Raw genomic sequence first — 27109 nt, 5'->3', positions numbered from 1 at the left:
AGCATTGTGGCATGGTGTATATATGCATTTGGGCAATTTCCAGGAGAGTTTCCAATGAGCCAACATATAATAAAAGGAATAGAAACAGCCTTGGCAGCAACACACTGGAAGCCAGCAGAATCTATGCCAAGTCTGGCAGCAGAGGTAAAGGCTGCAACAATAATGATTTAGGAGTACAGCTTTGCAATCTTTCCCAAACAAAGAGTGCTTGGAGGGAAATCACTCTCTGTTCAGTCCTAATTGAAGGAAAGTTGTCTTTACCCACCCACTTTATTCACCAAATCTCACATCCATGATTTTCAAAACTAGCTTGTAAGTGCTGTTGGATACAATCCTTTGTCTTGCTCTGCCCTGGGAAAAAAGGTACTCATAGAGAGACCTTTCAGCAGTTTCAGACATTGATGATCTGTAGTACATGCAGAAACTAAGTCTAATAGCTAAAATTAGTTTGCTTTTGCAGGGCTTTCAATTCTTCCATTTCACATAGCCCGCATTTGCTCAGTTTACATTGCAAAAGCCCAGTGTCCATTTTTGTTTTGTTCTGCATTAGGCTGTGTCTTTTTTTTCATCATGACTCTCCAGCACAGTCAATGAAGACAGAAATAAGTAGAATATTCCTGTTCCTCCTTGACTTCGGGATTCCCATAGGCTGCATTTTGATGCCCCAGGTTGTGAGGCAACAACACGTCTTTCCTCACCTGTGTGTTCTGCATGCAAGAACAAATGCAGAAGGGACGTCCAAAGAGAGTACGTCTTGAGAAAGTACAGGTTTTATCTTCCACAAGCACATTACATCCTACACTAGACTCCACCCCATGTGTGAATGGTAACATGGAAGCTTGCCAAACACCTCCCTAATCTGCATTCAGTCTGATGCTGCGGACTTGAGTTTTGTTACACTCTTCACTAATAATTTGTTGCATACTTGTACTGACTCACTTTAATTCTATTTTTTTTAGGTTTTCCAGTTAATATGTGGACCAAAAAAGCACAACTGGACCAATATATAAAATAAACACACTCCTTTACTACAACAATTCGGGAAACTAAATTTTCAATGATGGAAGGAATGGTTATATGGTTAAAACCAAATGCTAATGTTGGATACATTTATTAATTCAATAAATGAATATTCATTTATTTATTTACTGAGCTCCTACTGTGTGCCATGCACTATTCTTGGTTCTTGACATACTGCTATGAACAAAGAAATACAGAGTTTACTTTCTAATGTGGATGAGAGGAAGGTATAAACAACCAAACAACTAAGGAAATACTTTCATACTATGTCAGGGGGTGAATTGAACTAATAGAAATTAAAGCAGAATAAGAGGATAGAGTGGCATGGAAAGATACAATGTAACAATATGCAAAAAGCAATGCACAACTTGGCCCGGAGAAGAAAATTTCCAGACAAATTATATAGATAAGCCTTTCCTGATGATTATATTATTTTTCCAGTCTTTTCCTGTGATAGTAAATTTTATATGTTAACTTGCCTAGGCTAATGGATGCCTAGATGGCTGGTAAAATATCATTTCTGGCTATGTCTATGAGGGTATTTCAGCATGAGATGAGCATTTATTTGAATTGGTGCATGAGTAAAGCATATGGCCCTTCATTTGCCCAAATGTATGTTTACATCATCCAAATCATTCAGGACTTGAAAATGACTAAAAGACAAAATAAGGTTAAATTCACTCTCTGCCTGACTGCTTGAATTGGGATAGCAATCTTCTCATGCCCTTGGCACTCATTCCTGCTTCCCAGACAGTCAAATTTTGAGTGGAATGTTCGCCATCAGCTCTCTGTCCCTCAGGCCTTCCAACTATACCAACACCAGCTTTCCTCCATCTCCAGCTTTCAGAGGGCAGAGCATGGGACTTCTCAGCTTTGGTAATCATGCAAGACTGTTGTTATAACTTATGATAAATCTTTCTCTCTCTATATATATGTATTTATATATATATTCTATTGGTTTTGTTTCTCTGGAGAACCCTGACTAATGTACTCCATAAACCACGCACTTGCGTAAAAAAGTCACACTTACTAACAAAGATCTAGAATCATTAAGAAAGGAGACAGCAGGGGAGGTTTTTTTATGTTTGCCCATTTTGTTGTCTCTCTCCTTTAACTTTCAGTGTTAGTGCTCACAATTAAGTACTAAGCAGTCAATCTTTCAGACTCCTCACCTATGACAACCATAATCCTTTAAAACCATATGTTTTCTTTTTTTTTTTTTTTTTGAGACGGAGTCTTGCTCTGTCACCAGGCTGTAGTGCAGTGGTGCAATCTCGGCTAACTGCAACCTCCACCTCCTTGGTTCAAGTGATTCTCCTGCCTCAGCCTCCCGAGTAGCTGGGATTACAGGCATGTATCACCACGCCCAGCTAATTTTTGTATTTTTAGTAGAGTCGGGGTTTCACCATGTTGGCCAGGCTGGTCTTGAACCCCTGACCTCAGGTGATCCATTGACCTTGGCCTCCTAAAGTACTGCGGTTAGCCACTGCGCCTGGCCAAAACCACATGTTTTCTTAACATTCTTAATATTAATTTAATAATACTAACTTATAAGGATTGACATTTTCTTAAACCTCCATTTTTTTCCTCCATAATTCTAGTCCCATGATATATTTCTAAAAAAAAATTCCTGATATACTACAATATGACATTTGAAAATATAACAGTATCAGTTTTAGGACACTTAAACTAAAATATGCTTAACAAACAGCACACAGAAAGACTGTGAATGTTTCATAAGAAAAGCAAGTAGAAAAATTTGATGGACCACATAGGTCCAAGGCAGAATTATTTTTGAAATAAATTGATTTTATTAAATTTACTTAATGTCAAATAGACAATGAATAAATTCTATGCTTCAATTTCTCACTTATAGAATATGGGTACATTGGTAATGCACAGAACTTTTATCTTTTATTTTTCTCTTGTATATTGGAAATAAATAGATAATGCATTTGACCAATGATTTTAAAATATTGGTGAATTTACTGCAAAGAAAAAGCCCCTTGTCTTTTAGTTTGAGATAGTAACAACATCAATGAACTAATAAATTAGGCTCACTTGAGATTTTGTTTTCATGAGAGAGAATAAAATTAGCCTCTGGCATTCACATGGATATTTTACAAGGAATTTCACTTTTTTGTAACTTCTGCATTTTGAAACTGCTACGGGAATTTTGTATTGTTAACAATTTTTCCAAGAAAAGATAAATTATCTTCTAGAGTAAATATAAATATAGTTTTTTTTCCTTTCTCAAATCTGCATAGAAAAAAAATATGTTTTTTTTTATGACACTTAACCAAAAGCGAGAGACTTGTGAGTCCCAGCACCAGCTGTACACGCATATCTCATGGGAAAGAAACATTCAAAGCAAGCCCAGAGCATGGTGCTGCTTCTCAAGAAGGTCCTGCCTGTGGTAGTGTGAGATGCTCATCTTTATGCTTCTCCAGTAGGCAAGTCTCCTGCCTGTTGATGAAGGCTACTGCATTAGCCTGTGCTCTAAATCCAGAAGTCCTGACAGGCTCCAAGACATCAGCCAAGTCTGGAGATTATAAGGCAGAGGCAATATGTATTATCCCTGTCATGCTTTTTTGTTATTTAGTGATTAGCAAATTGATCTCCAGTTAACAAAATAACAAGGAAGGTTGGTTCTAATTAGTGTGTAATACCTTTAGAGATGATAATATGTGAGAGTTCAAGGAAAATTTCCTTGTGTTATTGCAAGCCATTTGTCAATACCTGTGCTACTGGGGAAATTACTGAGTTAGATACATTGATCTTTAAGATACTAAACTAAATGAGCCAACATATATCACCATAGACTTTAATAATAATATAGCAAGACTCACAAAAGTAAACAGTATGCACTGAGTGTAGAGTAATAGGAATATGCCTAGGAAAATGAGCAAATCTTTATGATAGAGTTTTAGGCAATTTTCACTGACCATTTATTTTTAGCCAGGCAGAAGTAGAGGTGATCCACTGCCAGCTATTGTCCCAGCTGTCTTCAGATGGTCAGCTGATAAAAAGCAATCTCATGGGAATGCCAAGATTTTTTGTCATTTTCCTTATATTTTGATTATACAATGAATCTAAGGAAAACAAAGTTTCAGCATAATATCCAAGCTAAAAATAGAGTTTATTGTGTTTAGTACATTTTTAACTTAAACTTACTGTGAAACACAAAAATAGAAATGCCTTTGGGCCAGCCATGGTGGCTCACACCTGTAATCCAGGCATTTTGGGAGGCTGAGGCAGGATGACTGTTTGAATCCAGGAGTTCGAGCCCAGCCTGGGCAACATTGCAAGACCCTATCCCCTACAAAAAATAAAAACTTAGCTAGGCATGGTGGCAGGTGTCTGTGGTCCCAGCTACTTGGGAGGCTGAAGTGAAAGAATCACTTGAGCCTAGGAGTTTGAGGCTGCGGTGAGCTATGATCATGCCACTACACTCCAGCCTGGGCAACAAACTAAACAAAGAGAAATGCTTTTGCTCAAAAAATCAAAAATATTCACATTACCTTTCAGATAAAGTTCAAAAACATATTAACAGTACATGTGACATTTCACAGTAGTTCAACCTAATCTTCTTTTCACTACTTTTGAAAGCCTGTTTTCTTTTAGACAACAGTGTATTTTGGTCTGTCACTCAATAAACAGTATGCATTTTCTCATCTCTATATTTTCTTGTGGTTTTCTGTTTGTATGTTCTGCTGGTGATGGGTATTCTTTTCTTTTTCTAAGCCAATCACTTCTTAAGGTTTATATAAATCCCAACTCTATTGTGAGACTTTCTCAGATGGTTGTAACAAATATTTTTCATTCTAATGACTATCCAGAGCACATGTTTACTGAACAAAGCATTATGCCATGTGCCTCTTAGCGTTTACTTTCAAACTTACATTCTCACCACAATTTTTTTTTTTTTTTGAGATGGAGTCTTGCTCTGTCACCCAGGCTGGAGTGCAGTGGCACGGTCTTGGCTCACTGCAACCTCCACCTCCCAGGTTTAAGCGATTCTCCTGCCTCAGCCTCCTGAGTAGCTGGGATTACAGGCATGCGCCACCACACCCGGCTAATTTTTGTATTTTTAATACAGACAGGGTGTCACCATATTGGTCAGGCTAGTCTCAAACTCCTGACCTGGTGATCCTGCCTCAGCCTCCCAAAGTCCTGGGATTGCAAAAGGCAAATCTTATTTTTTCTGCAAGATTATGGATTTGATGCTCAGGTATTGCATTTCTAACTCAATAATTAACAGAGGTAAGAGTTTACCATCTTCTTATTCTACACTCCTGGTAGCATAGTATGAAGCTAGCTATATATTACATTGTTAATAAATACTTGTTAAACTAAACAAAAAACTAAAACACCTCTTTTTGATTATTTAACATTTTTACCTAATGATGTTACTTTATCATTTTTGTCTGGCATAATTTATTGACATAACCTTTATGTGTTTTATTTCTTGTTGTTAAGGAGGTATCCTCTTGTTTTATCATTCAATTAAAATACCCACACATCACAATGACAGGGCTACATGAGGAGAAGTGTGTCATTAGGTCATTTGATCATTGTGCAAACACCATAGGACATACTTACACAAACTTAGGTGGTATAACCTACTACACACCTGGGCTATGTGGAATAGCCTATTGCTTCTAGTCTTCAAACCTGTACAGCATGCTACTATGCTATTAAAAAATTAATAATTAACTAATTATGAATAAAAACTATAGGCAATCATAACACAATGGTAAGCATTTGTGTGTCTAAACACACCTAAACATGGAAAAGGGACAGTAAAAATATGGTATAAAAGATAAAAACTGGTACACCTGTACAGGCAGGCCCCATAAGTGGAGGCTGCAGGACTGGAGATTGCTGTGGGTGAGTCCATAGGTAGTGAGTGAACCTGAAAGCCTAGGACTTTACTGTACATGCTGTAGACTCTCTAAGCACTGTGCACTCAGGCTACACTAAATTTATAAGGAAGACAAAAAATGCACTTTGATATTACCAGAAGATAGGAATTTTTCAGCTTCATTATACTCTTATGGGGCCCTCGTCACATATGCAGTCCAACGTTGACTGAAACATGGCTATGTGGCACATGACTTTAGAGAAATTATTGATCTTAGGAATTAATTTAATTATCAGATCAGCAGCTACCATATTGGCCATATTTTTTGTTAAATTTTTTTTGTTAAATTTTCTTAAAATTTTGTTAAATTTTTTGTTAAATTTCTAAATATTTCTTAAATTTTCAAATGCTCTATTATATAGAAGAAAACACAATAAACAGTAAAGTTATTAATAGAGATCATAAAACATGTTTATGGTTATAGATAGTAAGTGGTAGAACTAAACTGAATCCAAACAAGTCTTAAACCATCTCCATTTATTTTTTAAATTTATATTTATTATATTTTTAAGATTTAGATCTTTTGGTAGAAAAAGGCATCATGTATGATAGTATTTAATTTGAAGACACAGATTAATATTAGACCATATTAGGCCATATAAAAACATTTTGGTATAATGTAAATAGAGAAGAATAGATTTGCTCAAAGCATATCTATGGTGCAGGTTAATAAAAAAATCTAGTCTGGGTGGGGTGGCTCACGCCTGTAATCCCAGCACTTTGGGATGTCAAGCTGGGCAGATCTTGAGGTCAGGAGTTCTAGACCAACCTGGCCAACATGGTGAAACCCCATCTCTACTAAAAATACAAAAATTAGTCAGGCATGGTGGTGCACGCCTATAATCCCAGCTACTCGGGAAGCTGAGTCAGGAGAACTGCTTGAACCTGGGAGGTGGAGGTTGCAGTGAGCCCAGATTGTGCCACTGCACTCCAGCCTGGGCGACAGAGCAAGATTCTGTCTTGGAAAACAAACAAATGAACAAAAACTTTAAAGCTAATTACTTCACCGACTTCTCTATCTTTACTAATGAAATTAGACATGTTATACATATATAACATATATAAAACATTCCTTTCTATGCAGGCAAACTACAGTTCTGAGGGATTAAAGACACTTTAGCTAATAGGTGGTTGAGAACAAACTGCCTCTTGCTTGCTATTCTACTCTCAGTTCTTTTGGTTTTCTTCCACAGCATTTAGTTTTCACAAATTGACAACTAAAATTAATTTTGTTCTAATAATGAAGCAAGTATTATTGTTTTTCTAAAGATAGAAAGAGGGGAATAGAATGCAAAATTCTGAGATGATCCATAAATGAGGGAAGGGAAGGGGAGAAAATTATACTACTATGATGTGATAGGATGTGACCGATTCTACCAATTTGTTAAAAGTGCAGTATTTTAAGGACAAAACAGGCTCTCTTTGGAAAGCGATCTTTCAAAGCAAACCTTTTTCTCCAAATAGACATTTACATATACTTTTGATAAGAAGGACACATACATGATATTTACTGTGTTGTTTCATAGGATTTTCATAGCAGATGACTTTGCAGATGAAAGTTGCTTTAAAATGAAATGCCATATATATTTTTTTCTATTATGATAAGTATAAAGGAGATCTTAATACAGAAGGTAACTTGAGAAGGAATACATTGACTGAAAGGCCTAGTATGCCAATTGAATTCTCAAGTACTAATATGATCTTGTTCTTTATTGTGGAGAAAATAAATTCATTGACCATAATTGCTCTCAGAGCTCAATGAGCACAATAATTGTATTGTGCAGAGAAAAAGGAAAAAGAATGTAGTATTATGATTTAATTTATGCTGGTATAGAAGTGGGTTAGCTCATCATTTTTTGGGAAAACCATCATTTTAATGCATTTAAACATTTATTTCTTAATTTTTCACCAGATTACATCTACTTATTAACTTGTGAGAGAATGTGTATTGATCCTTATAACTGAAATATATTTACTATGTCACAGCTTACAACATTTACACTGTAAAACAGGAAATAATATATCACATCAAGGCTGTCATCTTTGTAATTGCTTTGCAAGCAATACTATTGGGAACCCAGAAAATCTGAGACAGGTCTCAGTTAATTCAGAAAGTTTATTTCGCCAAGGTTGAGAATGCGCCCGCAACACAGCTAGGCTGCCAATAGTAAGGGAGGAGGAAGCGAGGGGTAAAGTCTGGAATATTCCTCCTATTTTTTGGATATCTTGCTGATCGTCGAGGTTATGAATTTTATACATTTTAGGGAGACATGAGACATTCATCAGTATATGTAAGAAGTACATTGGTTTGGTCTGAAAAGGCGGGACAACTTGAAGCAAAGGCAGGAAGACTTGAAATGGAGAGGGAGCTTCCAGGTCACAGATAGGTGAGACACAAAGAGTTCCATTCTTTTGACTTTCTAACTAGCCTTTCCAAAGGAGGCAATCACATAGGCATCTATTGCAGTGAGCAGAGGGATAACTTTGAATAGAATGGGAGGCAGGTTTGCCCTAAGCACTTTCCAGCTTGAGTTTCCCTTAGTGATTTTGGGCACCCAAGATATTTTATTTTCACACTACGTATTATGAAGTAAATTTGCTTAATTTTTATAGACATTATAAATGTAAAGAGTTTCTTGACTATCAATCATAACCAATATAGTACATTGAATATTATGTATTTGAACATTCAATGTTTTCTAATTTGGAAATATTTTAGTTTCTGATTTTGTTATATTCAAGGTATAGTTCTAAGACCTTTGCATAGAAATAAAAAGTAAAATGAACGTTAAAAATGTGAAACTATATCTCATGTAACAAACAGTGTAATGGTGTAAAAAATAATAATAGAATAATCATGTAAATAAGTTTATAATTGAAAATAGTAAGTACTATAAAGGAACATACAAGGTTTGAAAGTAATTAATAGGGGAATTAACATTAACTATGAGGTTGAGAAGGCTTTTCTTCAGGAGGGGAGATGTTAATGAGCTAAGATAATGGAGTAGTGTATGTAAATATTCTTTGAAGTCATGTCATGAATAAGATCATCTAATGAGAAATGGTAGAAATAGAGAAGATCGAGAGAGAGAAAGAGAGAGAGAGACTTCTTATGGAACTTCAGTTTTAATGGTCCAGTTAAAATTGAAAAGTCAAAAAAGAGAACTGAAAAAGAGAGGCTAAAATAGGCAAAAATTTAGAAGTTTTCATGGAAGACAAGGATCAACAGTGTTTCTAGAAGGACAGGATCATGAACAGTACTGAATTTTGCTGAGAGGTCAAGCAAGATAAAGACAAAAATTTCCCTTGGTTTAGCGATACAGATGTCATTGGACACTTTAGCAGGATCTTGGCTGGATGCTGTAGACAGAAAATGCAGATTAAAATGTTTAGAGTCATGAATAAAGACAGCTTTTCTGAAATGGTAGAAGTGGAGATGGAGAGAAGGGGGTGAATGTCATTGGTATTTAGGATACACAATTGACCAGATCTTTTGATGGACTCTACATGGAATGGAAGGGAGAAGATAAAATAAATTATGACGTCTAAGTGTCTGGCTTGCTGATAGTGATAGTCACTGAGACAGAAAACCCTGGAAATAGACAAGCTGTGGGGTTTTATTTTTTTTTTTAGTGGGATGGAATGTATGAAATTGTAAATTTTATTTTGGGCATACTGAGCTTCAAATGACTTGGAGTTATCTAAATACATGAGTGGGAAAAGCTTATTGAATATGCTGGTCTGAAGATCAGAAGGGTAGATAGAGAAAGGGACTGTGAGAGGCAGAAATGTAGCACGATGGGAGAAATTTTATTTTAAGACAGTAAGAGGAACTCACTCGAGGAGAAGGTAAATATCAAAAGGGAAAAGAGATCATTGATAGCTTAGAAGATAGGAGTGGATGAGAACCAATCACAGGTGGAGTAATTGGCTTTAGATAACAGGAAGAATAATTCTGCTATAGTAATAGGAAGGGAGAAGGGTAGCCAAGGATCCTGGATGTGTTTAATTACAGGAAAATAAAGGGTATGCCTTCTATTTTCCCTAAAGTAGAATGTGAGAAGTTGAATCCTACTTAACTGCTGAAATGGAGTGGGAATGGGAGGATGGGAGTTTGGGAAATGTGTGCTATACCTATAGGCTGAAAAATGTGATGGACAGTTATTGTAAGGAATACTATGGATGATGATTAAATAACAACAGAAGAAAATGAATGCCTGTTTGGAAGAGAGATAGATTCACTGGTTTGTGTTTGGTAAGTGAATACCACAGAAGGTGGGATGTGAGAGGTGGCTCAGATTTTATAGAAGGAGCAGGGCATGCACAGCTAGAATACAGAATGAGCAAATCTGTTAGTGGCTGTATTGGGTCATTCTTGCATTGCTATAAATAAGCACCTGAGACTAGATAATTTATAAAGAAAAGAGTTTTAATTGGCTCATGGCTTCACAGGCTGTACAGGATGCATAGTGCTGACATCTGCTTGGCTTCTGGGGAGGCCTCAGGAAACTTACAATCATGTCAGAAGGTGAAGAGGAAGCAGGCACATCTTACATAACCAGAGCAGGAGCAACAGAGAGACAGGGGAGGTACTATACACTTTTAAACAACCAGATCTCACAACTCACCCACTATCATGAGAACAGCACCAAGGGGGATGTATGCCCCCATGATCAAACCACCTACCACCAAGCCTCACCTCTGACATTGGTGATTATAATTTGACTGAGATTTGAGCAGGGACACAGATCCAAACCATATCATTCCATCCATGGTCCCTCCCAAATCTCATGTCTTTCTCACTTTGCAATATGCAGTCATACCCTCCCAACAGTCCCCCAAAATCTTAACTCATTCTAGCACTAACTCAAAAGACCAAAGTCCAAAGTCTCATCTAAGACAAGGCTAGCCCTGTTTGCCTATGAGCCTGTAAAATTAAAAAAAAAAAAAAAGTTAGTTACTCCCAAGATATAATGGGGCTATAGGCATTAGGCAAATACTCTTGTTCCAAAAGGAAGAAATTGGCCAAATCAAAAGGGATACAGGCCCCATGCAAGTCTGAAACCCAGCAGGGCAGCTATTAATCCTTAAAGCTTCAAAATAATCTCCTTTGACTCCATGTCTCCATCCAGGACATACAGGGGCCAGAGGTGAGCTCCCAAGGCCTTGGGAAGCTCCACCTTTGTGGCTTTTCAGGGTTCAGCCCTCATGGTTTCTGTCATGGGCTGGTGTTGAATGCCTGTGGCTCTCCCAGGTGCAGGGTGCAAACTGCCAGTGGATCTACAATTCTGGGGTCTGGAGGATGATGGGTCTCTTCTCACTACACCACCAGGCAGGGCTCCAGTGGGGACTCTATGTGGGGGATCCAACCCCACATTTCCCCTCCACAGTGCCCTCATAGAGGTTCCCCATGAGGGCTCTGCCCATGCAGCAGGCTTCTATCTAGACATCCAGGCTTTTCCATACATCATCTGAAATTGAGGCAGAAGCTCCCAAGCCTCAACTCTTAAATTTTGTGCACTTGCAGGCTTAACACCACATGGAAGCCATCAAGATTTATGGTTTGCAGTGGTCCAAGCTGTGCCAGGGTCCCTTTGAGCCACAGCTGAGACTAGAGCAGTGGGCACACAGAGAGTGATGTCCTTATGCTGCTCAGGGCAGTGGGGCACTGGACCTGGCACCTCAAACCATTCTTTCATTCTAAATCTTCAGGCCTGTGATGGGAGGGGCTGCCATGAAGGTCCCTAAAATGTCTTCAAGGCCTTTTCCCCTTTGTCCTGGATATTAGCACTTGGCTCCTTTTTACTTATCCAAATTTCTGAAGCAAGCTTGAACTCTTCCCCTGAAAACAGACTTTTCTTTTCTATTGGGCTGTAAATTTTCCAAATTTGTATGCTTTGCTTCTTTTTTAAATATAAGTTCCAGTTTCAGGTCATTTTTTTGCTCACTCATGTTAGCCTAAGTTGTTAGACATAGCCAGGTCACAACTTGAACACTTCGATGGTTAGAAATTTCTTCTGCCAGTTACCCTAAATCATCACTCTCAAGGTCAAAGTTCCACAGATCCCTAGGGCAGGGGAAAAATCCAACCAAGGTCTTTGCCAAGGTGTAACAAATGTGTCCTTTGCTCCAGTTCCCAATAAGTTCCTCATTTCCATTTGAGACGTCCTCAGCCTGGACTTCATTGTTGGTATCACTATCGGCATTTTGGCCACAAAAATTTAACAACTCTCTAGGAAGTTCCAAATTTTCCCTCTTCTTCCTGTCTTCTTCTGAGCCCTCCATACTCTTCCAACCTCTACCTGTTATCCAGTTCCAAAGATACTTCCATGTTTTCAGTATCTTTATAGAAATACTCCACCCCTGATACCAATTTTTTGTATTGAATTGTTCTCACATTGCTATAAAGAAATACCTGAGACCAGGTAATTTATAAAGAAAAGAGGTTTAATTGGCTCACAGTTTGGCGGGCTGGACAAGATGCATGACGCTGGCATCTGCTTGACTTCTGGGGAGGCCTCAGGAAACTTACAATCACGGCAGAAGGTGAAGGGGAAGCAGGGACATTTTATTTGCCAGAGTAGGAGCAAGAGAGAGGGGTGGGGGAGGTGCTACACACTTTGAAACAACCAGATCTCATGATAACTCACTGGATCATGAGAAGAGCACCAAGTGGGAAATCTGCCCCTACAATACAACCACCTCCCAACAACAGGTCCCTCCTCCAACACTGGGTATTATAATTGGAATTGCAATTTGTACAGGCACAGATCCAAGCCATATCAGTGGGGTAATTAATAGGGGTGTTAGATTAAGTCCGACATGAGTAGACTAGTGGCTTATTTTGGAGACAAAGAACAAACAAGTTTAGATGAAAGTTGAAGACAAGTTTCTTAAAAACAGGCATTAAATTTTGATTAGCTGTGACAAATCAATCCACCTTGAACGCTTGTACACAGGGACTTGAAAGTTATGGAAACTGGGCCATGTGAAACTTATGCTATCAGAAGTTTGAAAAACAATTTGGAGCTGTGAATGTCAGGAATTGGGAATATCTAGAAGGCTAGTACAGAATTCATATGAAAAGTAATGAAGACCTGAAATAAGGTGGAAACAGGCAGGCAAGAAATGATTCTAAAGTGCATTCTGAAATACATGCCAATGTTTCTTATTCTTTATTGAAATTTTCTATTCCAATTTTGAATCAGATATCCTGGGGTTTTTGCTTTGTTTTCCTTTTTGGTCTCTATGTAGAGAAATCCAGAATGGAAAATACCATCATTAAGAAGCTTGTTGAGCCATCTGTCTGACTGGGAGGCTATTTCCCGTGGTTCTAACTAATGGTAATGACTTTGAATTTTATTTTAATTTTTAAAAGGAGTGAAAAAAGTTACATTGCACTGTATGAAAGAAAAATGTTCACAGTGGTAGGATAACTGTTTTCCTCTATTTTGAGAGCCCTCTTCATCAGTTAAGTACCACTAAACAATTTTTAAAGAAGAGTTAAGATGTTTGTCTCAGAAAAATAAAAATAATAAAAGTGTTTATCAAGATTTCCTTCTCCAAGCTAAGGTTCTATTTTGCTTGTAATCTATCCAGTTTTTTCTCAGGCATTAAGCATTATACTAAAATTGGAATAGAACAACAAAACACTTTATTTTAGAGCACGTATATCCAAAAAGCTAAAGTGAAGAACAAAACAAAACTTATTATACTCTACTTTGTGCTGTATTGAGCTTTCTTCTTGCTTCTCACTTAAATGTTTGGTTTCAGAATTTTCAGATAACATAATTGTCTATATTAAATTACTTGAAGTTTCCCCACAGTTCTTAGGGCATATATATTACATTGTAATAATCTCAAAGTGATTAAATCTCAAAGTTTTAATAAAGTATACAAAATTATTTCAAAATTTAACGTATTTGATAATACTACTATCAGAGACTTTGCTTTCAGTCAGGATGAAGAAAAGAGGACTTGATTAACCCTCCTGACTAAAATAACAACAACAAAAAACTAAAATAATATAAAACAATAATTTTTAAGGCACTAAAAATTTAGCAACAAAGAGTAGTGATTCTTCAGAAATGGGAAGCAAATGAGGGGAGCCTTATAGTTGTCCATGGTTACTGCTTTATGACAGTTCTGAGGCCATGGTGAAGAAAAGGTTAACCCAGCTGGAGACCAGAATTCTCCCTGAATTGAGAAAACAGAACTGACAGTCGGAGAGGAACAGAGGACCTAACATTTGTAGGGCTGAGTACTGGTAATTATAGAACTGCAAAGTTTAAAGAGAAATTTGGGAACCTGTAGAGTTTCCCCCTCAAGTGCTCAGCAGAATACTGATTAGCACTCAAGTGTAAGAAAACAATCCAAAGCTAGGGAAAAAAATCACCTAAAGGATTAATGGTAAGAGGGCTGGGAATAGTGATGTTTCCACCAAGCATCCCAGACAACCTCATGAATCATGTTGCATTGGGTATTGGTCACAGAATGGTCTTGCCTCAATGGTGGAGAATAATTAGCCCTACACTGAGCACTGTGCCAATTCTGCCTAAAATTCTTCCAAAAAGACAAAAAGGATCAAATGACTCCCCTGATACTTGACCACTTCCTAGAAGAAAATATTTATAAAATATAAAAATATCAATTACCCAGATAAAATTCACAGTATCTGAAATCTAATAAAAATCATCAAACATATAAAGAGGCAGGGAAATATGACTACTAATAGAGACAAATAAATCAATCAAAATGAAGGCAGAATGGACAGAGGCTTTAGAATTAACGGACAAGCATATGGAAACAAATACAACTATATCTCATATGTTCAAAGACACATAGATGCCATTAAAAAGACTCAGAACTTGTAGTGATAAAAGCAATTGGGTAAGTGAAATATATCCTCGGTGGTATTAGAGCAAATTATACACTGCAAAATGAAAGGTTTGTGGACCTAAAAGGAGAGGTTCAAAGGTTTATAGCAAGAAAAAACTGTCTTACATGAAACTCAGAGAGAAAACAGAATCAAATCAAGTGAGCAGGCCATAAAATAACTCTCAATGTATCTAAATGCATTGAAATCATACAATATATGTCCTACAATATAACCACAATAGATTTAAATTAGAAATTCATAAAAAATTCTCTAGGAGATATCCACATATTTGTACATAAATAACACAATAATCCATGTGTCAAAAAAATAGAAAGTATTTCAAATTCAATTAAAATAAAGGCACACAAAATACAACAGATTCTGGTGACGTTGTGGAGAAAGCAACATTTTACACTGTTGGTGGGAGTGTAAATTAGTCTAACTATTGTGGAAGACAATGTGGTGATTCCTCAAAGATCTAGAAGCAGAAATACCATTTGGCCCAGCTATCCCATTACTGGATACATACCCAGAGGAATATAAATCATTCTATTATAAAGATTCATGCACGTGTATATTCACTGTAGCACTATTCACAATAGCAAAGACATGGAACCTATCTAAATGCTCATCAATCATAGATTGGATAAAGAAAATATGGTACATGTACACTCTGGAATACTATGCAGCCATAAAAAAGAATGAGATCATGTCCTTTGCAGGGACATGGACGGAGCTGGAAGCCATTATCCTCAGTAAACTGAAAATGCAGTAACAGAAGACCAAAAACCACATATTCTCACTTACAACTGGGGGTTGCATGATGAGAACACATGAGCAGGAACACTACACGCCGGGGCCTGTCAGGGGTGGAGGTGTGGGAGGAGGGAGAGCAACAGGAAGAATAACTAATTGATGCTGGGCTTAATACTTAGGTGATGGGTTGATCTGTGCAGCAAACAATACTGGCACATGTTTACCTATGTAAAAAACCTGCACATCCTGCACAGGTACCATTGAACTTAAAAGTTGAAAAAATAATATAATATAATATAATATAATTAATATAATACAGATATATAAAAATCTGTGAGATGTGACAAAAACTGTGTTTAATTGGAAATTTATAACACTGTATACCTATACTAGGAAAGAAGAAAGTTCATAAATCATGGTCTTTATCTTCTTATTAAAGAACTAAAAAAGAAGAGCAAATTAAACATAAAGTAGGAAGATAAAAGAAATTATAAAGATCAGCATGAAAATTAGTGAAGTAAAAAACAGAAAAACAATAGAAAAATAAAAGAAACCAAAAGCTAGGTTTTTAAAAATATAGATTGATAAACGTCTAGCTAGACTGACCAAAACAAAAAGATAGTAGACACATGTTGTCAATATCAGGATGGGAATATAACATTACTACCAAGATTTGATAATAAGATTATAAAATGCTTCCCCTCTCTTCCACCCTCCCATCATATCAACAGGATTCCTGTATAATAAAAGTAGATTACAGCTGAAAGAGCTGTCAGGTGCACATTCTACTTAAGAAGGAGTTTTTAGGGAAACTCAAAGATAAAACAAATGACAAGAACAAGGATATTAGAGGAAATAAAAGACTGAAACGTACAGCTACAAGAGACTTTAAAATTAGCCCAAATCCTAGTCAGATTGATGTCACACCTCAAAATAAAGGACTGCTTACCTCTGTTCCTTTTGCCCAATACATCATGTTGGCTTTAAACAAAAAAGTTTAAGTCTTGCCAAAAGACAGGAAAAAATGTCTGAAGATATAAAACAAACAGAACAAGACTCATATATGATACAGATTTTGGAATTATCAGACAGAATTTAAAATAACTATGATTAATATGTAAAAGTCTCTAATGAGAAAAGTAGACAACATGTACTAACAGGTAAATAATGTAAAGATAAAGAAAATTTAAGAAAGAATTAAAAAGAGATTCTAGGAATAAAAAATGCTAACAGAAATGCAGAAATGCTTTGATGAGCTCATCAGCAAGCTGGACATGGCTGAAGAAAGAATGAAGATCTATCAATATAAATTTTTGAACAGAAATTAAAAGAAAAATTAATTTTAAAAAGCTACACAATAGAAATTTCAAGATCTGCAGACTATCTCAAAATATTCAGCATATATGTGATAGGAATAGTAGATGAGAATGAGAAGACAGAGAAGGGAGGAAGAATATTTGAAGTAATAATGGCTGAGAACCTTCTAAAAGTAATGATGGACACCAAACCATAGAGCAAGAATCTCAGTGAACACTAAGCAGGATAAATACCAAAAATAAAGCAAAAAAAAAAAAATCCAAAACTGTTCTTGGTTATAGCAAATTCAGATTATTGAAAACTAAGGACAAAGACAAAATATTGAAAGCAGCAAGTAGAAAACAATACACCTTACTATAGAGAAATAAGGAAAGTTAATAAAAATATATATTTATATATATAAATGGCTGATATATATATGATATATACCATATATATCAGAGAAATAAGGAACAGTTATATATATACTTTATATATATGTATTTTGAAGGCTGATATATATATTATATACTATATGTGATATATATATCATATATATATAGAAGCCTTCAAATAAACCTTCTGAAAGAATTTACTCACCACCATAAATATATATATACACACACACACAAGCACACACACACACATCAGCCTTCTCTTAAAAGACCATGGCAGCAAGAAAAATTGGAGCAACATTTTTAAAGCGATGAAGGAAAAAATTTACCAAACTAGAATACTATATCTAGGAAAATTACTATTCAAAAGTGAAGAAATCTTTTCTCTGACAACCTAAAACCAAGGAAATTTATTGCCAACAGAAGACCCATACTATTAAAAAAAAGTTAAAATAAATTCTTCAGTGAGAAGAAAAATAATCTAGAACACAAAATCAGATCTACACACACACAAAAGAATAGTGTCCCAGAAGGAATAAAGAAAGGTAAAATAAATAAATAAAAAATTAAATTGATCCAAAAGATAAATTTGCATTCAAAGCCATAATCACAATTATATATTGATTATAGAATATGTATACATAAAATGAATGACATCAGTGTTATAAGGGAGAGGAAATGGTAATACTCTGCTATAAGTTGTGTGCATTAACTGTAAAATAATATAGTATTATTTGAAAGTATACACAGATTAGCTGTATATTTAGAGTATATTGCAAACTCTAGAACAAACACTAAAATATTCAAAAAATAAAGCATAATTTTAAATGCTGAAAGGATAGAAAATGGAATCATTTAAAATATTTGATTAAAACCAGAGAGAGCAGAAAAAGAGCAGATTAAAAAATTAAAACTTTTGCTCTTTGAAAGGCTTTCTCATTTTTCTTAGTTAAGTGATACTTAACAATTTACTTCTCTTCCCTTTCAGAATAAATGCAGACATGTTTCTGTTTTTAACTTTCCAAATCTGCTCTCAGTTTTTAAAATTAATTTTTAAAATGCCTAGTAAAAATTGTATATATTTATGGTGTACAGCATTGTGTTTTGATATATGGATACAATGAAGAATGGTTAAATCAAGCAATTTAACATATGCATTACCTCATATACTTACAAAATTTTTTGTGGTGAGAACATGGTTCTCTCAGTGATTTTTAAGTATACAATGCATTGTTATTAACTACAGTCAGCGTGCTGTACAATAGATCTCTTGCAATTATTCCTGCCATCTAACTCAAATTTGGTGCCTTTTGACCAATGTCTCCCCAGTCCCTTCACCTATGCTGTTGGTCTCTGGTAAATGCTGCATTATATTCTTTTTCTGAGAGTTTATTTTATTTAGATTCTACATATAAGTGGATCTATGATGTAGTATTTGTCTTTCTGTGCCTGGCTTATTTTACTTGACATAATGTTCTCAAAGTTCATCCATGATGTCACAAATAAGAGGATTTCCACCTCCTTTAAAGCGGAATAGTACTCATTTTGTACATATACCAGTTTTATTTGTCTATTCATCTATTCATGGACACTTAGATTGATTCCAATGTCTTAAAAATTGTGGATAATGATGCAATAAACATTGGAAGGAAGATATCTTTTCTACATAATGATATCATTTAATTTGGATATATACCCAAAAAGGGATTGCTGGGTCATATGGTAGTTCTATTTTTAATTTCTTTAGGAACATTCATGCTGTTTTCCACAATAGCTGCATCAATCCACATTCCTATCAAGAGCATACATATGTTCTCTTTTCTGCAAACTCTCCCCAACACTTGTTATCTCTTATATTTATGTATAAGAGATTCTGTTAGTATGGTTATTTTTAGAGAATAGTCATCCTGACCGGATGATGTGATATGATATTTTATAGTAGTGTCATGTGTATTAAATGGTCTTTCTTTTCAGGATTCATTAAGAGGAGCAATATTCTTTAAAGAGGGGACTTGCAAAACATACAGCAGAGGAAGGAGCAGGCAGCAATCTTTGCTGTTCTTCATCCTCCGCTGGTGATACCCAGGCAAATAGGGTCTGGAGTGGACCTCCAGCAAACTCCAGCAGACCTGCAGCAGAGGGGCCTGACTGTTAGAACGAAAACTAACAAACAGGAATCGCATCAACATCAACAAAAAGGACATCCAGACACAGAAAGATCACCAACATCAAAGACCAAAGGTAGATAAATTCACAAAGACGGGGAGAAAGCAGTGCAAAAAGGCTGAAAAATTCCAAAAACCAGAGTGCCTCTTCTCACAATTCCTTACCAGCAAGGGAACAAAACTGGATGGAGAATGAGTTTGACAAATTGACAGAAGTAGGCTTCAGAAGGTGGGTAGTACAAACTCCTCTGAGCTAAAGGAGCATGTTCTAAGCCTACAAGGAAGTTAAGAACCTTGAAAAAAGGTTAGACAAATTGCTAACTGGAATAAGCAGTTTAGAGAAGAACATAAATGACCTGATGGAACTGAAAAACACAGCACGAGAACTTCATGAATCATACACAAGTATCAGTAGAAGAATCAATCAAGCAGAAGAAAGGATATTAGAGATTGAAGATCAACTGAATGAAATAAAGTGAGAAGACAAGATTAGAGAAAAAAGAGTGAAAAGAAATAAACAAAGCCTCCAAGAAATATGAGACTATGTGAAAAGACCAAATCTACATTTGACTGGTGTGCCTGAAAGTGACAGGGAGAATGGAACCAAGTTGGACAACACTCTTCAGAATATTATCCAGGAGAACTTCCCCAACCTAGTAAGGCAGGCCAACATTCAAATTCAGGAAATACAGAGAACACCACAAAGATATTCCCCGAGAAGAGCAACCCCAAGACACGTAATCGTGAGATTCACCAAGGTTGACATGAAGGAAAAAATGTTAAGGGCAGCCAGAGAGAAAGGTGAGGTTACCCACAAAGAGAAGCCCATTGGACTAGCAGCGGATCTCTCCGCAGAAGCCCTACAAGCAAGAAGAGAGTGGGGGCCAATATTTAACACTCTTAAAGCAAAGAATTTTTTTTTTAGAGACAGAGTTTCACTCTGCTGCCAGGCTGGAGTGCAGTGGCATGATCTCAGCTCACCACAACCTCTGCCTCCCGGGTTCAAGCAATTCCTCTGCCTCAGCCTCCCAAATGGCTGGGATTACAGCCACGCACCACCACACCTGGCTAATTTGTTGTATTTTAGTAGAGACAGGGTTTCACCATGTTGGCCAAGATGGTCTCAATCTCCTTACCTTGTGATCCACCCACCTCGGCCTCCTAAAGTGCTGGAATTACAGGTGCCAGCCACCACACCTGACCAAGAAAATAATTTTCAACCCAGAATTTCATATCCAGCCAAACTAAGCTTTATAAGTGAAGGAGAAATAAAATCCTATACAGACAAGCAAATGCTGAGAGATTTTGTCACCACCAGGCCTGCCTTACAAGAGCTTCTGAAGGAAGCACTAAACATGGAAAGGAACAACCAGTACCAGCCACTGCAAAAATATACCAAATTGTAAAGATCATCAATGCTATGAAGAAACTGCATCAACTAATGGGCAAAATAACCAGCTAGCCTCATAATGACAGGATCAAATTCACACATGACAATATTAACCTTAAATGTAAATGGGCTAAATGCCCCAATTAAAAGACACAGACTGGCAAACTGGATAAAGAATCAAGCACCATGGGTGTGCTGTATTCAGGAGACCTATCTCACGTGCAAAGACACAAAGGCTCAAAACAAAGGGGTGGAGGAATATTTACCAAGCAAATGGAAAGAAAGAAAAAAAAAAGCAGGGATTGCAATCCTAGTCTCTGATAAAACAGACTTTAAACCAACAAAGATCAAAAGAGACAAAGAAGGGCATTATATAATGATAAAGGGATCAATGCAACAAGAAGAGCTAACTATTCTAAATATATATGCACCCAATACAGGAGCATCAAGATTCATAAAGCAAGTTCTCAGAGACCTACAAAGAGACTTAGACTCCCAAACAATAATAGTGGGAGACTTTAACACCCTACTGTCAATATTAGGCAGATCAATGAGACAGAAAATTAACAAGGATATCCAGGACTTGAACTAAGCTCTGGACCAAGCAGACATAATAGACATCTACAGAACTCTCCACCCCAAATCAACAGAATATACATTCTTCTCAGCAACACATCTCACTTATTCTAAAACTGATCACATAACTGGAAGTAAAACACTCCTCAGCAAATGCAAAAGAATGGAAATTACAACAAACAGTCTCTCAGACCATAGTGCAATCAAATCAGTCAGGATTAAGAAACTCATGCAAAACCACACAACTGCATGGAAACTGAACAACCTGCTTCTGAATGACTACTGGGTAAATAACAAAATGAAGGCAGGAATAAAGATGTTATTTGAAACCAATGAGAACAAAGACACAATGTCCCAGAATTTCTGGGACACATTTAAAGTAGTGTGCACTAAATGCCCACAAGAGAAAGCAGGAAAGATCTAAAATCAACATCCTAACAGCACAATTAAAAGGACTGGAGGAGCAAGAACAAATAAATTCAAAAGCTAGCAGAAGACAAGAAATAACCAAGATCAGAGCAGAACTGAAGGAGACAGACACACAAGAAAACCCTTCAAAAAAAAAAAAATCAATGAACCCAGGAGCTGGGTTTTTTTAAAAGATCAATAAAATAGATAGACCATTAGCCAGGCTACTAAAGAAGAAAAGAGAGAAGAATCAAATAGACACAATAAAAAATGAAAAAGGGGTATCACCACCTATCCCACAGAAATACAGACTACCACCCGAGAATACTATAAACACCTCTATGCAAATAAACTAGAAAATCTAGAAGAAATGGATAAATTCCTGGACACATACACCCTCCCAAGGCTAAACTAGGAAGAAGTCGAATCCTTGAAAAGACCAATAACAAGTTCTGAAATTGAGGCAGTAATCAACAGCCTACCAACCAAAAAAAGTCCAGGCCCAGATGGATTCACAGCCGAATTCTACCAGAGGTACAAAGAGGAGTTGGTACCATTCCTTCTGAAACTATTCCAAACAATAGAAAAAGAGGGATTCCTCCCTAACTCATTTTACGAGGCCAGCATCATCCTGACACAAAAACCTGGCAGAGATACAAGAAAAAAAGAGAAAATTTCAGGTCAATATCCCTGATGAACATATATATGAAAATCCTCAGTAAAATACTGGCAAACCAAATCCAGCAGCATATCAAAAAGCTTATCCACCAAAATGGAGTCAGCTCCACTCCTGGGATGCAAGGCTGGTTTGACATATGCAAATCAATAAATGTAATATATCACATAAACAGAACCAATGGCAAAACCACATGATTATCTCGATAGATGCAGAAAAGGCCTTTGACAAAATTCAACAGCCCTTCATGCTAAAAGCACTCAATAAACTAGGTATTGATGGAATGTATGTCAAAACAATAAGAGCTATTTATGACAAACCCACAGCCAATATCATACTGAATGGGCAAAGACTGGAAGCATTCCCTTTGAAAACTGGCACAAGACTAGGATGCTCTCTCTCACCACTCCTATTCAATATAGTATTGGAAGTTCTGGCCAGGACAATCAGGCAAGAGAAAGACATAAAACGTATTCAGTTAGGAAAAGAGGAAGTCAAATTGTCTCTGTTTGCAGACGACATGATTGTATATTTAGAAAACCCCAACGTCTCAGCCCAAAATCTCCTTAAGCTGATAAGCTACTTCAGCAAAGTCTCAGGATAAAAAATCAATGTGCAAAAATCACAAGCATTTATATACACCAGTAACAGACAAACAGAGAGCCAAATCATGAGTGAGCTCCCATTCACAATTGCTACAAAGAGAATAAAACACCTAGGAATACAACTTACAAGGGACGTGAAAGACCTCTTCAAGGAGAACTACAAACTACTTCTCAAGGAAATAAGAGAGGACACAAACAAATGGAAAAACATTCCATGCTCATGGATAGGAAGAATCAATATCATGAAAATGGATATATTGCCTACAGTAATTTATAGATTCAATGCTATCCCCATCAAGCTACCAATGACTTTCTTCACAGAACTGTAAAAAAACTACTTTAAATTTCATATGAAACCAAAAAAGAGCCCACATAGCCAAGACGATCCTAAGCAAAAAGAACAAAGCTGGAGGCATCATACTACCTGACTTCAAACTACAAGGCTACAGTAAGCAAAACAGCATGCTACTGGTACCAAAACAGAGATATAGACCAATGGAACAGAACAGAGGCCTCAGAAATAACACCACACATCTACAACCATCTGATCTTTGACAAACCTGACAAAAACAAGCAATAGGGAAAGAATTCCCTATTTAATAAATGGTGTTGGGAAAACTGGCTAGCTATATGCAGAAAGCTGAAACTGGATCTCTTCCTTATATGTTATAAAAAATTAACTCAAGATGGATTAAAGACTTAAACATAAGACTTAAAACCATAAAAACCCTAGAAAAAAACCAAACCTAGGTAATACCATTCAGGACATATGCATGGGCAAAGACTTCATGACTAAAATACCAAAAGCAATGGTAACAAAAGCCAAAATTGACAAATGGGATCTAATTAAATTAAAGAGCTTCTGCACAGCAAAAGAAATTATCATCAGAGTGAACAGGCAACCTACAGAATGGGAGAAAATTTCTGCAATCTATCAATCTGACGAATGGCTAAGATCTAGAATCTACAAAGAATGTAAACAAATTTACAAGAAAAAACAAACAACCCCACAAAAAAGTGGGTGAAGGATATGAACAGACACTTCTCAAAACAAGACATTTATGCAGCTAACAAACATGAAAAAAAGCTCATCATTACTGGTCATAAGAGAAATGCAAATCAAAACCACAATGAGACACCATCTCACACCAGTTGGAATGGCGATCATTAAAAAATAAGGAAAGAGATGCTAGAGAGGATTTGGAGAAATAGAGACGCTTTTACACTGTTGGTGGGAGTGTAAATTAGTTCAACCATTGTGGAAGACAGTGTGGCGATCCCTCAAGGATCTAGACCCAGAAAATACCATTTGACCCAGCAATCCCATTACTGGGTATATACCCAAAGGATTATAAATCATTCTACTACAAAGACACATGCACACGTATGTTTATTGCGGCACTGTTCACAGTAGCAAAGACTTGGAACCAACCCAAATGCCCATCAATGATAGACTGGATAAAGAAAATGTGGCACATATACACCATGGAATGCTATGCAGCCATAAAAAAGGGTGAGTTCATGTCCTTTGCAGGGACACAGTGAAGCTGGAAACCATCATTCTCAGCAAACTAACACAAGAACAGAAAACCAAACACTGCATGTTCTCACTCATAAGTGGGAGTTGAACAATGAGAACACATGGACACGTGGTGGAGGGGCTCACACACTGGGGCCTATTGGAGTGTGGGGACCTGGGGGAGGGATAGCATTCGGAGAAATACCTAATGTCGATGATGGATTGATGGGTGCAGCAAACCATCATGGCACGTGTATATCTATGTAACAGACCTGCACATTCTGCACACGTATCTCAGAACTTTAAGTATAATTAAAAAAAAAAAAGAAGCTCAACTTCATTCATTATTACAGGTATAAAAGTTAAAACCACAATGAGAAACATCAATTAGATTGGCCCACGTTTAAAAAAGAACTGACCCTACCAAGTGCTAGTGTGCACTGGAACTCTCAGATACATCTGTCGGTAAGTAAAATGGGACAACCACTTTGGAAAACAGTTTGACAGTTTCTTACAAGGCTAAGCAAACATTTACCACTTAGTCGAGCCATTCTATTCCTAGGTAGACTTTACCCATGAAAAATGAAAGCATATATCCATACAAAGATTTATAAGAAAAGTTCATAATAGCTTTATTTGTAATAGATGAAATTTGGAAGCAATTCCAATGTCCATTTCCATATGTACCGATGAACAAATTATGGTACATACATACAATGGAATGCTAGTCATATAGTCAAATGAATCAACTATACACTACGATATGGATGAATCTGAAAATATGCTGAGTGAGGAATCCAGAAGAAAAAAAAGAATACATAGTATATGAATTCAAATATATACCAGGAAATTTGAACTAATCTGTAGTAGCAGAAAGTAGATCAGTGATTGACTGAGGTTGGAATAGAGGTGAATTGTAGGAGGATGGGATTAAAAAAGGCATGAAGAAACTTTGTGGAATTATTGACGTGTCTGAAATCTTGATTTTAGTAAATGCTTTCACCAGATATAAGCATATGTCAAATTTTCTCAAGGTGTACACTGTCAATAAGTGCAGCTTAGTGTGGGTCAATTACTCCATATAATAAAGCTGGTAAAATAAAAACATATTTTTGTAACATAATGTTGACAAATAATGCTGCCATGTGTATTAAATGGTCTTTCTTTTCTGAATTCATTAAGAGGAACAAGATTCTTTAAAAAGGGGACTCACAAAACACATAGTAGAGATAGAGAGTATGAGAAGATTTCTGACTTTAGAATATCAACTATTACATCAGTAGATGTAAATCAGAGATTTAGGAAGTGAGGTTTTATGTTTACTAATCTCTAACCATGAAATGAAGTTATAGCTCTACATGCAGAATTAAAAGGGCATCAGAGCAACTAGTATTAGCTATTTTCAGCCAACTGGATGTGCAAAGCAACAGTCCCATCTTTCACATTTCATTTGTATTTTATTTCTTTCATTTTTTTCATCAACTTTTATTTTAAGTTCAGGGGTCCATGTGCAGGATGTGCAGGTTTGTTACATAGGTAAATGTGTGCCATAGTGCTTTGCTGCACAGATCAACCCATCACCTAGGTATTAACCCCAGCCTGCATTAACTATTCTTCCTGATGCTCTCCCTCCCACTGCCACTGACAGGCCCCAGTGTGTGTTGTTTACCCCACCATGTGTCCGTGTGTTCCCATTGTTTAGCTTCCACTTATAAAACCAAACATGTGGTGTTTGGTTTTCTGTTCCTGCGTTAGTTTGCTAATTCTATTATAAACATCCATGCATGCATATGTTCATTGCACACTATTCACAATAGCAAAGGCATAGAATCAACCCAAATGCCATCAATGATAGACTGGATAAAGAAAATATGGTACATGTACATCACGGAATACTATACAGACATAAAAAGGAACGAAATCATGTCCTTTGCAGGGACATGGATGGAGCTGGAAGTCATTATTCTCTTTATTTTTAACGGAAATCCATGCTGATATTGTCGCCATGCTCTCTACGATTCTTGGATATATATTGGAATTTGTTTTCCCATTACATTTAGACTGAAAATTCTGAGAGAGCCCCATAAATATTAACTTTTGTTATAAATATTTTACCAACGTCAAAAATTCTCATAAAATTTGTTTTTGCAAAAACTTTCCCATGAGCTTAATTTCCAAGTATGTGTGATTTTAATCAATTATATGCTGTATAAAATTTTATATGTCAGTTCACTAATATAAATTCACTGCAAATAATAAAATACTGCCTCAAAATTTTTCATTCTTAAGATACTTGCGATGACAAATTTCCTTTTATCCAGTGTGGTTCCAGTTACACCCACCATATTTTTGCCCATATGCCACGATCTACACCTACCTAGCTTGTGGCTGTACTCTGAGAATTAGAATAACCATTTTGCATAGAGTTCAAAAAGATTTGCAAGACAATTTAAGACAAACTTTCAGTGTAAAATATCTCTGTGGTATTAAGTCACATACTG

This window comes from Pan paniscus, chromosome 22, assembly GCF_029289425.2.
Source record: "Pan paniscus chromosome 22, NHGRI_mPanPan1-v2.0_pri, whole genome shotgun sequence".
Classification (NCBI taxonomy): domain Eukaryota; kingdom Metazoa; phylum Chordata; class Mammalia; order Primates; family Hominidae; genus Pan; species Pan paniscus.
This window is presented reverse-complemented; position numbering follows the sequence as displayed.